Source organism: Microcebus murinus, chromosome 10 (assembly GCF_040939455.1).
Source record: "Microcebus murinus isolate Inina chromosome 10, M.murinus_Inina_mat1.0, whole genome shotgun sequence".
NCBI lineage: Eukaryota > Metazoa > Chordata > Mammalia > Primates > Cheirogaleidae > Microcebus > Microcebus murinus.
In genome coordinates, this window is record NC_134113.1 from 89,561,048 (window position 1) to 89,574,099 (window position 13,052).

General features: G+C 41.5%; 1 protein-coding gene across 3 annotated transcripts in view; it reads left to right on the forward strand.

Moving 5' to 3' along the window:
* Positions 1–615: 615 nt before the first annotated feature.
* The window catches only part of GPR19 (G protein-coupled receptor 19), a 45,218-nt gene continuing 32,781 nt past the window's right edge, over positions 616–13,052 (forward strand). For 2 of the 3 annotated variants that reach the window (XR_012921477.1, XM_076007649.1), the window contains exons 1-3: positions 616–771; positions 1,352–1,404; positions 5,536–5,702. The gene's annotated coding sequence lies outside the window, so the exon portion shown is untranslated. The remainder of the gene's footprint in view (positions 772–1,351; positions 1,405–5,535; positions 5,703–13,052) is intronic. The other variant, XM_076007650.1, reaches the window with a different exon arrangement.

Here is a 13,052-nt window from a genome sequence, read left to right on the forward strand (position 1 = left end):
TGTACACTTAAACCGTCCAGGTTCAAACCTCCGCTCCGCGTTCCTAGACGATTTTCATTAAGAACACCCTCCAGGCAGCAAACCAAAGCGCCCCGCGCGCCCCGCAGCTGCAGCCGCCACAGCGCTGCGCAGGCGCAGTGGGGCAGGAGGGTAAACTGGGAGGAGCCAGTGGGATTTTTCATATAGCGAAAAGAGGAAAAGCAAAACAAAGCTCTGGGTCCTAAGATGATAAACTGGTTGGCTTTTCCTATTTTTCTTGTATTTTTTCCCCGCTTTTGTTTCTGAAGAACTAGTTGTGTGGCCTCCGGGGCCTCGCAGAGAAATCCTTTGTACAATTCCTCGGCTCTAGAGAACTGCCGCTAGCCTATCGGCTAGTTATATTAGTCTAATTTGTTCTCGCCGCGGAGTCTTGACCTTTTTTCATTGACTGCAGTACTAATCCATTGGGGTGGCAAAAAAAAAAAAAGAAAGAAAGAAAGAAAGTGGGGAGCAGGGATCACAACTCCACATAAGCCGTTCCTACTCGCCGGCCTTCCCCAAACAACGCGAGATTTGCCTGGTCCCGGAGAAGCGCCCTCCTCCCCCCGCCCCCCCTAGTGGCGTTTGCGCATGCGTCTGGCTAATTTTCGCGCGCAAAAAGTTTGAAAACCTTCTGCCGGGTAATTGGCGACCGAATTTGGCCCTCGGAAAATTTCCGTCACTTTGACCCGAGGGATTCAAGTACACAACACCACATTCTTTGAGATTTTGCAGTCAAAACTCCACGAGCTTGTATGGTCTTCCTTTCTTTCCGTTTTTATATTGGCCGAGAACTCCGTGTGAGAGGTTTCAGTGAATCAAGTAGAAAAAGAGTGGGAGTGGGAGAGCCGATCAGAGTTTTAAAATAAAGGTGATGAGTTTGATGTGTTTGGGAAGATACATCTGGGAGCGACATAAATCTGAGGGACCAAAGGATTTTTTTTGGGGGGGGGGCGGCTAGTGACCAAGAGAGGATATGGGTGTGTATTGGGAAGAAGATGGGAAGATTTGAGAAGTAAAAATGAAGGCGGTAACTACTGAGAGGTGAGACTAGAAAGTCAGAACTGTTGACAGTAGAAAAAATTTTTCTTAAAATAGTGTGAACCTATGTATGTTTGTAACAAAGGCAGAAATTCCACACATTGAGTCCATGTTGTATGTAAGGTGGAAATTCTGTAAGGCCCTAAGGGAGCAGAACAAGGAAGATTCTAAAAACCATAGTCCTGAGCAAGGGCTCAGGTTGGGATCGGGAAGAACAGTCAAGGTAACAGAAGTCAGGAATTTGAGAACTGTCTTGAGGGATCTGACTAATCTGACCTCCTTTCTCTCTTAGGGTACATGGAACACCTGCACAAGCATTGGATTTAGCCCTGCAACATCTTGAAGGTACCACCCAACACCTGAAGTGTCTTCCTCCTTCCAAGGGAGTCCCCTGGCCCCTACAACCTACCCCATCCTTTAGCCAGAATGCAATGTGGATTTTATGGAATGAAATGGTGGAATTTAGCTACCAAATTCTTCAGATGTGTCACTGGCACTTCGCAAAAGTACATACTTCTAGCTTCTCAGTTTACTAGGTATCTTGATATTAGCAGCAATATTATGCAGTGTAGCCAGTATATTTTGCTTCTTTGTGTCCTGTCAGGAGTACAAGGCAGAGGAATGCTGATGGAGTACATACTTTTATTATACCTAACAAAGGAATGGTTGATAGGTAAGCAATATAGCTTCATCTGTAAGAATAAATATAGAAAGCCACAAGATTGAAGCTAGTAGTGATGGAGAAGGATCCAGATATGAATGAATATATAGAATGGAAGTACTTCAGTAAAGAGCTAGACATGGTAGTCACCTACCAAAAAGTTCTCCCTAGAGCACTTCATTTCATTTTGGCATCCTAAAGTATATCCTGGCCGCTTGGGCTATATGTGTGGAGTTCATAGGAAAATGCTATAGGACAAATCAATAGATGCAATAAAATAGGATTTCTGGGATGAAGCCTGGGTGTCTTGTTTTAGGGAGTGGGATCATCTAGCTCCAAGAGGTATGACATCTCATTATGTCATAGAAAGTGTAGAATTGGGAATCAGACCTGGGATTTGACTTCAGGGTCTTCCAATCACTCTGTGTAACCTCTCTGAGCCTTGGTTTCCTTATTTGTAAAATAAGAATAACAATGTCTATCTCTGGATAGGATAGGATTATTGTAATGACAAAATGAGGTACTATTGAGAAGACTACATGAGTTCCTAGCATAGAAATTGGTATATAGTATTTAGTACATGCCACCTACCACCTATCCATTGAATTGTGGATGCTATATGGAGCATAGGTCCATCTATTTTTAGAGAGCCTTAAGACAGGTTCTCTACCTTTATTGCACATTAGAATCACCTGGGGAGCTTTAAAAAATCTTAATGCCCAGGCTTCACCCTAGACCAATTAAATCAGAATCTCTGAGTAGAGCCCAGACATCAGTTGTTTTTTTTAAAGCTCTCCATTTTGCAACTAAGGTTGAGAGCCACTGCTTTAAAAGTTCCCTCTAGAAGAGGAAAATAAACCTTTGGCTTAAGAACTCCTGATCTGGATGGTTATATAATTGAAAAAATTCTAGAGGATAAAGGCTAGAGCTTGAGATGGGCAGATGAGTAGGGTATAGTGAGCCATATTCAAAGGGAGGCCATGGTGAAAAGAATGGGGTTAGCATACTAATTTGGAAAGTGATGAAGTCATTGATGAAGTCATTAATATAGGTGCCCGGAATACACAGGATTTGCTGTAGAGATGGAAGACTTTGAGCCTCCCAGGCTAGTCCTTTTATCTAGCACAGGCAACACAGATGGTGATGTCTTTATTGCTTTACCATATGTCAATCTTGAACCATGAGCAGGGCTGATGGCAGTAGTGGGTTGGGGTGAACTTTTACAGTCTGTTATGCTCTATTGGTTGGGGAGGGCATCAAGGGATGATTGAAATGTGTGCATATGGGTGTTCTTTTCCAATGACAGGGTGCAGGTGGGAATGTATGTACCACCAGCCACTGATAATAAAGCCTCTTCCCAAAGTTCATGTAGCTGCTCTGACCACACACATAGTTTTGTTGTTTGACAGATGAGAAAGGTGAGGTTCAAACCTGCTTTTGTGGCCTTTCAGTGAATAAGAGTATTACTTGGATGGAATAGAAGTATCATCTCTGAGTCAAGAATTTTAGCTGTTAAGAGACAAGATGCTTTCTATATTTTTTTTATTTTTATTTTTATTTATTTATTTATTTATTTTTTGAGACAGAGTCTTGCTTTGTTGCCCAGGCTAGAGTGAGTGCCATGGCATCAGCCTAGCTCACAGCAACCTCAAACTCCTGGACTCAAGCGATCCTACTGCCACAGCTTCCTGAGTAGCTGGGACTACAGGCATGCGCCACCATGCCCGGCTCATTTTTTCTATATATATTAGTTGGCCAATTAATTTCTTTCTATTTATAGTAGAGACGGGGTCTCGCTCTTGCTCAGGCTGGTTTCAAACTCCTGACCTCAAGCTATCCGCCCGCCTCGGCCTCCCAGAGTGCTAGGATTATAGGCATGAGCCACCGAGCCCTGCTGACAAGATGCTTTCTAGTAGGACAACTCTAGTTTCTAGGGATAAGTAATTCAGAAGTTAAAAACCATACTTCTTAATTCACTAGATATCAAGACCCAAATGTAATGGTAATAGTTAGGAGTATCTTTTGCCACATGGGGTTACCTGTGTTTAGTTGGGTGTCTTTTCTTGAGAAGCAGGCACACATGAGTAAGAGACAGAGTCCCCCTGGGACAGGAAGGTACACTGGACAGATTGGTGTCTGTCTTCAATGTTTTTTTGTGAGTTAAAATGAGCCAGGACTGGAGCCAAATACAAGTGATGCTTCAGGTTCTTGCTGGAGACTGCTAGTACTTTTGCACAGGAAGCAAAAGCAGGAAAGAGTTTAGGCCCCCAGATAGGGAAAACAAAACAAAACAAAAAACCACAGACTATGGTTAGGTCTTCTGCTTTGTGGATATCAAATGCCTGTTGGGACCTTGTTCAAAATATTTCATACTGTACCAATATAGGGATAAGGGGGTCTAGTCCATCTTTTTGCCTCTTTTTGGGATATTGGGAAAAAAATTCTATATAATTGGTATAGTTCAGCAATGAGATTACTGTCTTTGGACACAAGTGGGCTTTTCTTTTGTATGCAATGTGTTTTTTACTCTATGAAAAGTATTTTGGGTCAAGTGCTAGGAAGCTTAATGATACAGTGTATCTTCCAAAAATGTATCTGCCATTATTAGAGTTGCAACCTCCTGGAATACTAAATGGAGTGTATCCAGGGGATGTAGTAGATAATCTTAAGAACTGAGCAAACACTTGCCTGAGCCAGAGTTGGCCCAGCTGAGACTAGAAAATATCAGTCTGTTCTAGATCCAATCAGTATAGTTTTCTGAGTTTCTCAATCAATATTCAGGAGTCCAAGGACTCAGAGAAAGAGGTTGTCAGGGGCTACCAAAATTGGGGATTACTAAAGTGGGTATGGGGAAAAGACATTGGTTTGCTCTTGTCTCTAGTAAGAGTGTTAGTAAAATGGCTAAACTTTGTTGGCTAGTAAGGAGACAAGGTATTCAGAGACTATGCAGGGGTCAAGTAACTAGAGGTTATGAAGTAGGTGAAGAGCAGATTATGCAAAAGTGAGTAGAATGGGGTAGGAAAATGGGCGACTTGAGATGAGGGAAGCAGGTTGAAAGTTAGAAATAGGAAAACTAAAAGTGGTAACAGTTTAGATAAACTCTTAGAAAAGTATATTAAAATAGGGGTGGTGCCTAACATCCTAAGACAAGATAACAGGGACAGATTTTTGTGGGATTTGTGCAAAATGTAGGAGAGTGAAAACTGATTAGACTACTCTTAAACTTTCACGGGTATCAAGGGCTGTCAAGAGTCAAGATTGGGAAAGGGATTTTTTTTTTTTTAAGACAGAATCTCACTCTGTTGCCCTGGCTAGAGGGCCATGGCATTAGCCTAGCTCACAGCAACCTCAAATTCCTGGGCTCAAGCAATCCTTCTGCCTCAGCCTCCTGAGTAGCTGGGACTACAGGCATGCACCACCCTGCCCGGCTAATTTTTTCTATATATTTTTAGTTGTCTTTCTACTTTTAGTAGAGACGGGGTCTCGCTCTTGCTCAGGCTGATTTTAAACTCCTGACCTTGAGCAGTCCGCCTGCCTCGGCCTCCCACAGTGCTGGGAAAGGGATTTTGAAGAGGATATTTGAATGGAATTATTGGAGTGCTGTGAGGACTTCATCACTGAGGAGGAAAAGAAGTGTTTAAGCCCTTCACCCAAAGACTAGGAAAAGGGGCCTTCAATGAGACCACTTGGAAAGCTTCCCAGAGTTTAGGGGGACACAATGCACTAATGTCTGTCTTCCACCTGAACAATCTTATAGGCTGAAAGAGAGTTTGCTACTTTGTTAGCCATGGGTTTATATTCCTACAATTTATCAGGGCAAAGAAGACATGCATGTTTCCTGCAACTCAGGGAAAGAAGAAAAAGAGAGAACGAGAGAGAGAGCGCGCCAACAAGGGGTCAACTCTGGACCTGACCAAGATGACCACCCAAATTGATGAATAGGCTTCATAAGGGAAAAACTAAAGATCTTTCTGAAGTTAGGGTAAGTGGCCTGCTGGTTAAAGGAACTGCAGTTGAGAAATTCATAGGTATAGAAGTTTGTTCCCCAAAACCCACAGAAGTACCTATGAGATAAAAAGTCAGCTTTTAATACCTGTGAGGTGCAGAGAAAGTGATGGCAGCTCATAAAGTACCAACAAAGTAAGACTGTTGCTCATCTTACTCTCTAATGATGATAGGGTTAGAAATTGGGATGGGCACAATCTGAGGGTTAGACAAACAAGTCAGGGAAGGAGGGAAGTGGCTACACTCTTTTCCTAAATGTAGGCTTCCCTGTCTGCAGCAGGCACAAACTGGGAGGAGGGAGAAAAGCCTAAACTTTAAGTCAGGTGCCAAATTTTGACTATTGTGGAAGACTGGATATTTTAATTATTAACATCTCTTAACTAAAAGTAACCAGAAAAAGTAATGGTACCATCCACATTTTAATCCAGGGATAGAGGAACCAACAACTATAGGGTGTTTTCAAAGGAACAGTGGAAAATAAAAATTAAGTTGTTTGAGTTAATCCCCAAAATTATGCTTGTTCACTGTTTTTGAGCACTTACTTTGTTTTTTAGATTCTAGAGGTATAAAGATGAATTGGATGACATTTCTCCCTACAAGAATCTAGGAACACAAAACAATATCATAGAAGTAATAAGTGTGGAAATTAAAGTACTGTAGTAAAAAGGAAGATGTAAGTAACTTATTTTGGAAGGGTGGGGAGTGGAAGAGACTTAGAACTATAGACAAGACAAAACCGAGCAGGGTTTGAGAAAGGAGTAGATGTTCACAAGGTGAACAAGGCAGAGAAGCTGTGTGTCAAGTCTAAGCCTAGAGGCCTGAAACAGCATGGTGTATATATGTGAGCACTACACGCAGTGTGACAGGTGTGTGTGTTTAGTGGGTGATTAAAATGGAGGTCATAGGTGGTGAGGAGTTTAGACTGGGGCTGTTGGCAGGCTCACCTGGAGAGTTAATGGAAGTTTAAAAGCATACACTAAGTTGCTAGTTATTTCTTCCGTCAATCCTTCCTCCCTGTCCTTGTCTTTGCCTTTTATAAATTTTGCCAACAGCCCCTTTTTAGAGAGTGCTAAGAAGGTGGTATAGGAACTCTTTTTCCATCCCAGTGCCACCAGCTGGTTGGCTCCATATCTGACCTAGGCTGGGTCAGACTGACTCTGCCTCCTAAGAGTTTAGAATCAGAACATTGAGAGACTGGGTCATTTTGACAGGAGCATTGAATTTGTAAGGATGTGTAAATTTTAGATCCAAGGCTGCCATTTGGGGTCAGCCATTTGGGAGCCAGTAATACAATGGGGAACAAACACAACTAACTGATCTTTTAGGAGAAGCTGGTGAATGCAGCTAATGAGGAGAGAGAGCTGAAGACAGTAGGCTATGTGGCCTCAGAGAGAAAGAGATGGAGTCAGTGGCTTTCTCCGTCTGTTTCAGTCCCGTCTGAAAGGCTACCATTTTTTTTCTTAAGTTCTCTGCGCTTTCTCTGAGTCCTTATAATAAATCCATCTCCACTTAAGTGACTTTCTCTTTTCTTGAGACAACTGTGTTATTACCTAACTGTGTTTACCCCTTCTTAATATGTTCTTGTCCTAAAAAACCCACTTATCTTCCACATCAGAGACATACACATGTGTAGCAAGGACACTTACTTAACTCACTACAGTTCAGATATCTCATGAAAATGTAAGTCCCTTATTTTGTCTAGAGTTTTCACCTGTGTATTAGTTATATATTACTGCATAACAAAATATCCCACAGTTAGGTCTGGGCTCAGGGCCAGGCATTGTGGCTCACGCCTATAACCCCAGTACTTTGGGAGGCCGAGGTGGGAGGATCACTTGAGCCCAGGAGTTGAAGACCAGCCTAAGCAACATAACAAGACCCTGTCTCTACAAAAAATTAAAAAATTATCCAGATGTGGTGGTATGTGCTGTAGTCCCAGCTACTTGAGAGACTGAGGCAGGAGGATCACTTAAGCCCAGAAGTTTGAGGTTGCAGTGAGCTATGATGATGCTACTGCACTTTAGCCCAGGTAACAGAGCAAGACCCTGTCTCAAAAAGAAAAAAAACACAACCCATAGTTTAGTAACTTAAAATAATAATATCAAGCCCAAAGAGCTTATAAAACAAAAACAAAAATATTTAAAGACTAATAAACATTTTATGATAGTTTCGGTGGATCAGGAATTTGGGAGCAGCTGGGGGTTTCTCACAAAGCTGTAGTCAAGATGTTGGCTAGGGTTACAATCACTGGACTGGGGCAGGAGGATCTGCTTCCAAGGCAGCTAACACTCCTGGTTATCTAGTTGGCAAGAAGCCTTTGTTTTCTACCTCCGGGCCTTCACAGGCAGTTTGAGTGACCTTATGACATGGTGGCTGGCTTACCCCAGAATAAGCAATCTAAGAGGGTGACAGCCAGGTAGAAACTGTCATTATGATCTTGCCTCAGAGGTTATATGGAATCACTTCTGGCATGTTCTATAATATTTATTAGAAACAAGTAAAAGTCTGGTCCACATTCAAGGGGATTAAGTTTCACCATTTGAAGGGAGGCATATCAAAGAATTTGTGTGGAGGTATTTTAAAACCACCACAACCTAACAGGTTACAGAAAAAAAAAAACCCAAAGTGTCCAATCCAGTTTCAAATGTAGTTCAGTTTCATTTAGTTCCTTTAAATAGTATAAGTCTCCTATGGATAAAAATGTTTCATCTTTCAGAATACCTCGCAAGGAGGTCCTGTCATTTTCTCTGAAGATGACATCCATTGGTAGGGGACCAGGGGGTAACATACACATCCTGTGGCTTTGCTGAGGAAGATAGTACCTCCTGGCTTCAGTCTAGACCTAGCGTGTGCACTGACCGGTGCCTTCACATGTCTACCCTGATACCCCTTGTGTGCCTGATCTCTGGGGAAAATGCTGTCCTGCGATGCTGATGTGGAAGCCTGCAGCTGGTGAACTCATGGCCCATCTTTGGCTTCAGGCAAATCTCCCAGGGAATATTGGCCACCTCCCCTTGCAGACCCAGCTTCCCGTTGGCCCCTGTGTGGAGTCATCTTGTCTTGGCCATGGCAGGCCCACTGGCTGTTAGTACAGCATCCAAGCTTCAAGGAAATGAGACAGGCTCGGATAATTGATTGCCCTATCTCTGTCTAACCGTGCTATTGGGGACTTGCCATTGGCCTTAACAGCCATAGAAAATGCAAGGAATGAGGTATGAGGGGCTTAGGTAGTGGTCCCTAAAGGGGAGTAAATGCAGAGATCCCTTGCCCTGAGTGTTCCTTTCACCATAGAAGTAACGCATTGTGGTAGGCAGCCTTTTTCTTTCATGACATTGACTTTTTGATGAGTCCAGGCTGTTTCTCTTGCAGAATAGTTTACATTCTTGATTTGGTTAATTATTTCCTCATGATGTCTCATAACTGTTTCTCTAACTCCTACTTTTTTTTATTTTTTAAAACTGTAGGCTGGGTGCGGTGGCTCACGCCTGTAATCCTAGCACTCTGGGAGGCTGAGGCGGGCGGATTGCTCAAGGTCAGGAGTTTGAAACCAGCATGAGCAAGAGCCAGACCCTGTCTCTACTATAAATAGAAAGAAATTAATTGGCCAACTAATATATATAGAAAAAATTAGCCAGGCATGGTGGCGCATGCCTGTAGTCCCAGCTACTCAGGAGGCTGAGGCAGTAGGATTGCTTGAGCCCAGGAGTTTGAGATTACTGTGAGCTAGGCTGATGCCACGGCACTCACTCTAGCCTGGGCAACAAAGCGAGACACAGTCTCAAAAAAAAAACTAGCAGGTTCAACATTTGGTATACGGAAAAAAAGAAAGAAAAAAATGAAAAATAAGTTTAAAAATTTTAAAAAAAACCGTATATTATGTGTAAAGATTTGATTAGATTTAGGTTAAACATTTTTCAAAAGAATATTTCATCAGTGAGTGAAGTTGAGTAGGTGACATTGCTTCATGTTAGACACACAATTTCAGTTTGTCCCACTATTAATGATGCTAAGGTTGTCACTTGGTTTAAGATAGAGATCCCTCTCCCAGTCTCTCCATTGAAAAAGAACATTTTTCCCTTTGCACTTTATAAGTAATCTACAAACAACCTGTTCTCCAACAACTTCCATCTGATGGTGTGAACATCCATTGTGATCTTTGCCTGTATCAGTTATATCACTGGGGGCTGCAAAAATGTTGTTCTTACTATGATATTCTGCATTTATTAACTGGTATTCTTCTGTAAAGAAGAGCTTTCTTTTAAGAAAACTATTCTAATGAATTTCTCAGTGGATGATTGGATAGTGGTTTGCTTTTAATTTTGTTTAAAGCAATTAGAAAGCTACTGATTTTTAAAAGGATTTGTTACCCAATTATTAGAGCTCTTTACTTTCTCAGTATTATCCCCAATATTTCTAGTTATTATTTTTTTCGATTGCCAGGAGATTTTTAAATTCAGGCAATGAATTTGAGGTAAAGGTTGGGGAGAGATTTGCCAATCTGTGATAAAATGGAAGAAAAACTAGGTGGGAATAAAGAACCAGTATGACATCCATAAGATCTTGACTGCGCCAGTTCTCAGGAAAAGCAGTTCAGAAAACATACTTGTGGAAGTAGAGAATCTAGAAATTAGTTCCCATAAAACTGCATGTTCTAGAACTCCTTGGAAAGTTTTTGCATCAAGATGCAGCTGTACAGTACAGAACCCTGAGCGAAGTCTTCCAGGGTTGGTTGATGACAAGCTAAGGGCAGAATTATAGGAATTTAGAGAATGGCTTTCAAAACAATAGCCTGGATTTCAAGACTATTGTCTTGGTCCTATTTTGAATTTCAGGAGCTGAATATTAATGCCTTACTTTTTTTCCATTCCTTTTCTTTTCTTTTCTTTTTTTGAGACAAGATACTGTCAAAGGGCCATGTAGTAAATCACAACACATTAATTTGACCAGTTATTTTAGTCTAGTCCATTATTTATGATACAGAGTAGTATAGTATACTGTGCCTGCTCTGGAGGCAGGTTACATGATTCCCAATCCTAGCTCCCACACTGTCTGTACTGCTTTGGGCACATTATAGTCCTTGGGCCTCAGTTTCCTTATCTGTAAAACAGAATGTTGTTAATAGTACTCATCTCTTTGGGTTGATAGGAGGATTAAATGATACCATGTATGTAAATACTTGGCACAAATTAAGTATTAATTTTCTTTTTGTTATTATTATTGACCAAGAGAGGAGACCATATCCAAGTCACCAGCCTGCTCACTCTTAAGAATATGAATGTGTTCTTCAAACATATCCAGCATTCTTGAGAAATGACTTTCCTGAGAGTGGCAAGTGTTAGAATTAAGAGTTGAATTTCTCCTAGTCTTATGTAGAAAATCTAGAATTAACCTGACTCTTTTCCTAAAATAAAAGTAGGGGCCGGGCGCGGTGGCTCACACCTATAATCCTAGCACTCTGGGAGGCAGAGGCAGGCGGATTGCTCAAGGTCAGGAGTTCGAAACCAGCCTGAGCAAAATTGAGACCCCGTCTCTACTATAAATAGAAAGAAATTAATTGGCCAACTAACATATATATAGAAAAAATTAGCCGGGCATGGTGCCACATGCCTATAGTCCCAGCTACTCGGGAGGCTGAGTTAGGAAGATCGCTTGAGCCCAGGAGTTTGAGGTTGCTGTGAGCTAGACTGACACCACGGCACTCACTCTAGCCTGGGCAACAAAGTGACACTCTGTCTCAACAATAAATAAATAGATAAAAATAGGAAATAACATCATAAGCTGTGGATATTGATCCAGGAAAGAGCTTTAGTTTCTTGAATTATACTCCAGCTGCCCATGCCACTTTTTTCCTTACACAGTTTGTATTTCTGCACATTGCAAGTCAGCATTCCTCCCCCCAAAAAGTAAATATTTGGAATTGCCTTGGTTAGGATTCTGAGTTAGAGCCAGTTATATGGCAGTTTTATGTGACAAATGTATAGCTAGTTTAACACATTGACTGCTACACTAGAAAATTTTTCTTGGGGCCATGGTGTTTTATTACAAAAATAGAATGAAAACTTCAAAAACAAAATGACCCTTTCTAATTTAATGAAAAATTTGTTATTTTTTATTTTCTGTACATGAGTTATATGCAATTAAATTGTCAATATTAATTGTAACAATAAGAACATCAATAAGTAAGATTTTCGCAAACCAGCTGCAGGATTTTGCCCAGGGGCCACCCATCACATGACACGTATGCTACAGCATGGCAGTGTGAGTTGCTTGTGCACCACGAGGCTTCCAAGGTAAAGAGACATGTGAGAGTTACATATGCTTCACAAGACCCCAGGCTCAAAACTAGCATGAATTAAATACAACTCACATGGCAGTTAATGTGTTAAATTCTTGATTTGGGGCAATGCAGCTGCTATCTAAGCATTAATCAAACTTATATTTATTTAAAATAATTTAGGCCAGGTGTGGTGGCTCATGCCTGTAATCCTACCTAGCACTTTAGGAAGCTGAGGTTGGAGGATCACTTGAGACCAGGAGTTTGAGACCAGCCTGAGCAACACAGCAGACATCTCTATCAGAAATAAATAATAGCCGGTTGTTTATTTATGTTTATGTTGTGTGTGCCTGTAGTCCCAGCTGCTACTTAGGAGGCTGAGGTAGGAGGATCATTTGAGTCCAGGAATTTGAGGCTGCAGTGAGGTATGATAATGCCATGGCACTCTAGCCCTGGTAAAAGAGGGAGACAGGAGACACTGTCTCAAAAAAGAAAAAAATAATAATAAAATAAAATAAGTTAGCAATTCACATTCAAAAATATTTATCTTTTGTCCCACAAAATTGTAAAGCATTCACATGCTGTTCCTGGTGTGGTTCTAAGGGATCTCTCAGTTAAGGCAGTTAGGATGTAGCTGATTGCTCCCAAAAGTCAGAAGTCCCAGCCTGAGGAGAAATACATTCTTGTGTTCTTCCTATCACTCTGTGATGGCTCTCCATGGTCATACTGTGACACTAGCCTTTTCATTCTGTTGCACCTACCTAGATTTTTCAGGATAGGAGCAGTGAAGGATGGGGGGGGGAGTTACCATCACAGTGTCCATACTAATTCTTAGAATTCTTTTAAGGTTTAGGATCAGCAACAATCCACTTTGGCTCTGAGAATGCTAATTGCAAGCCCTCAGCAATTCAGTCCTTTTCCCTCTTCCTTTATTTAGTCAGCAGAACCCCATGGTGACCAGTTTTGAAAGAAATCATCCCCTTTAGCAGTTACCTAGCACCATGGCAACCAGGACGTCAGCAAAGCAGGATAGACTCTGCACAAAACAGCTCC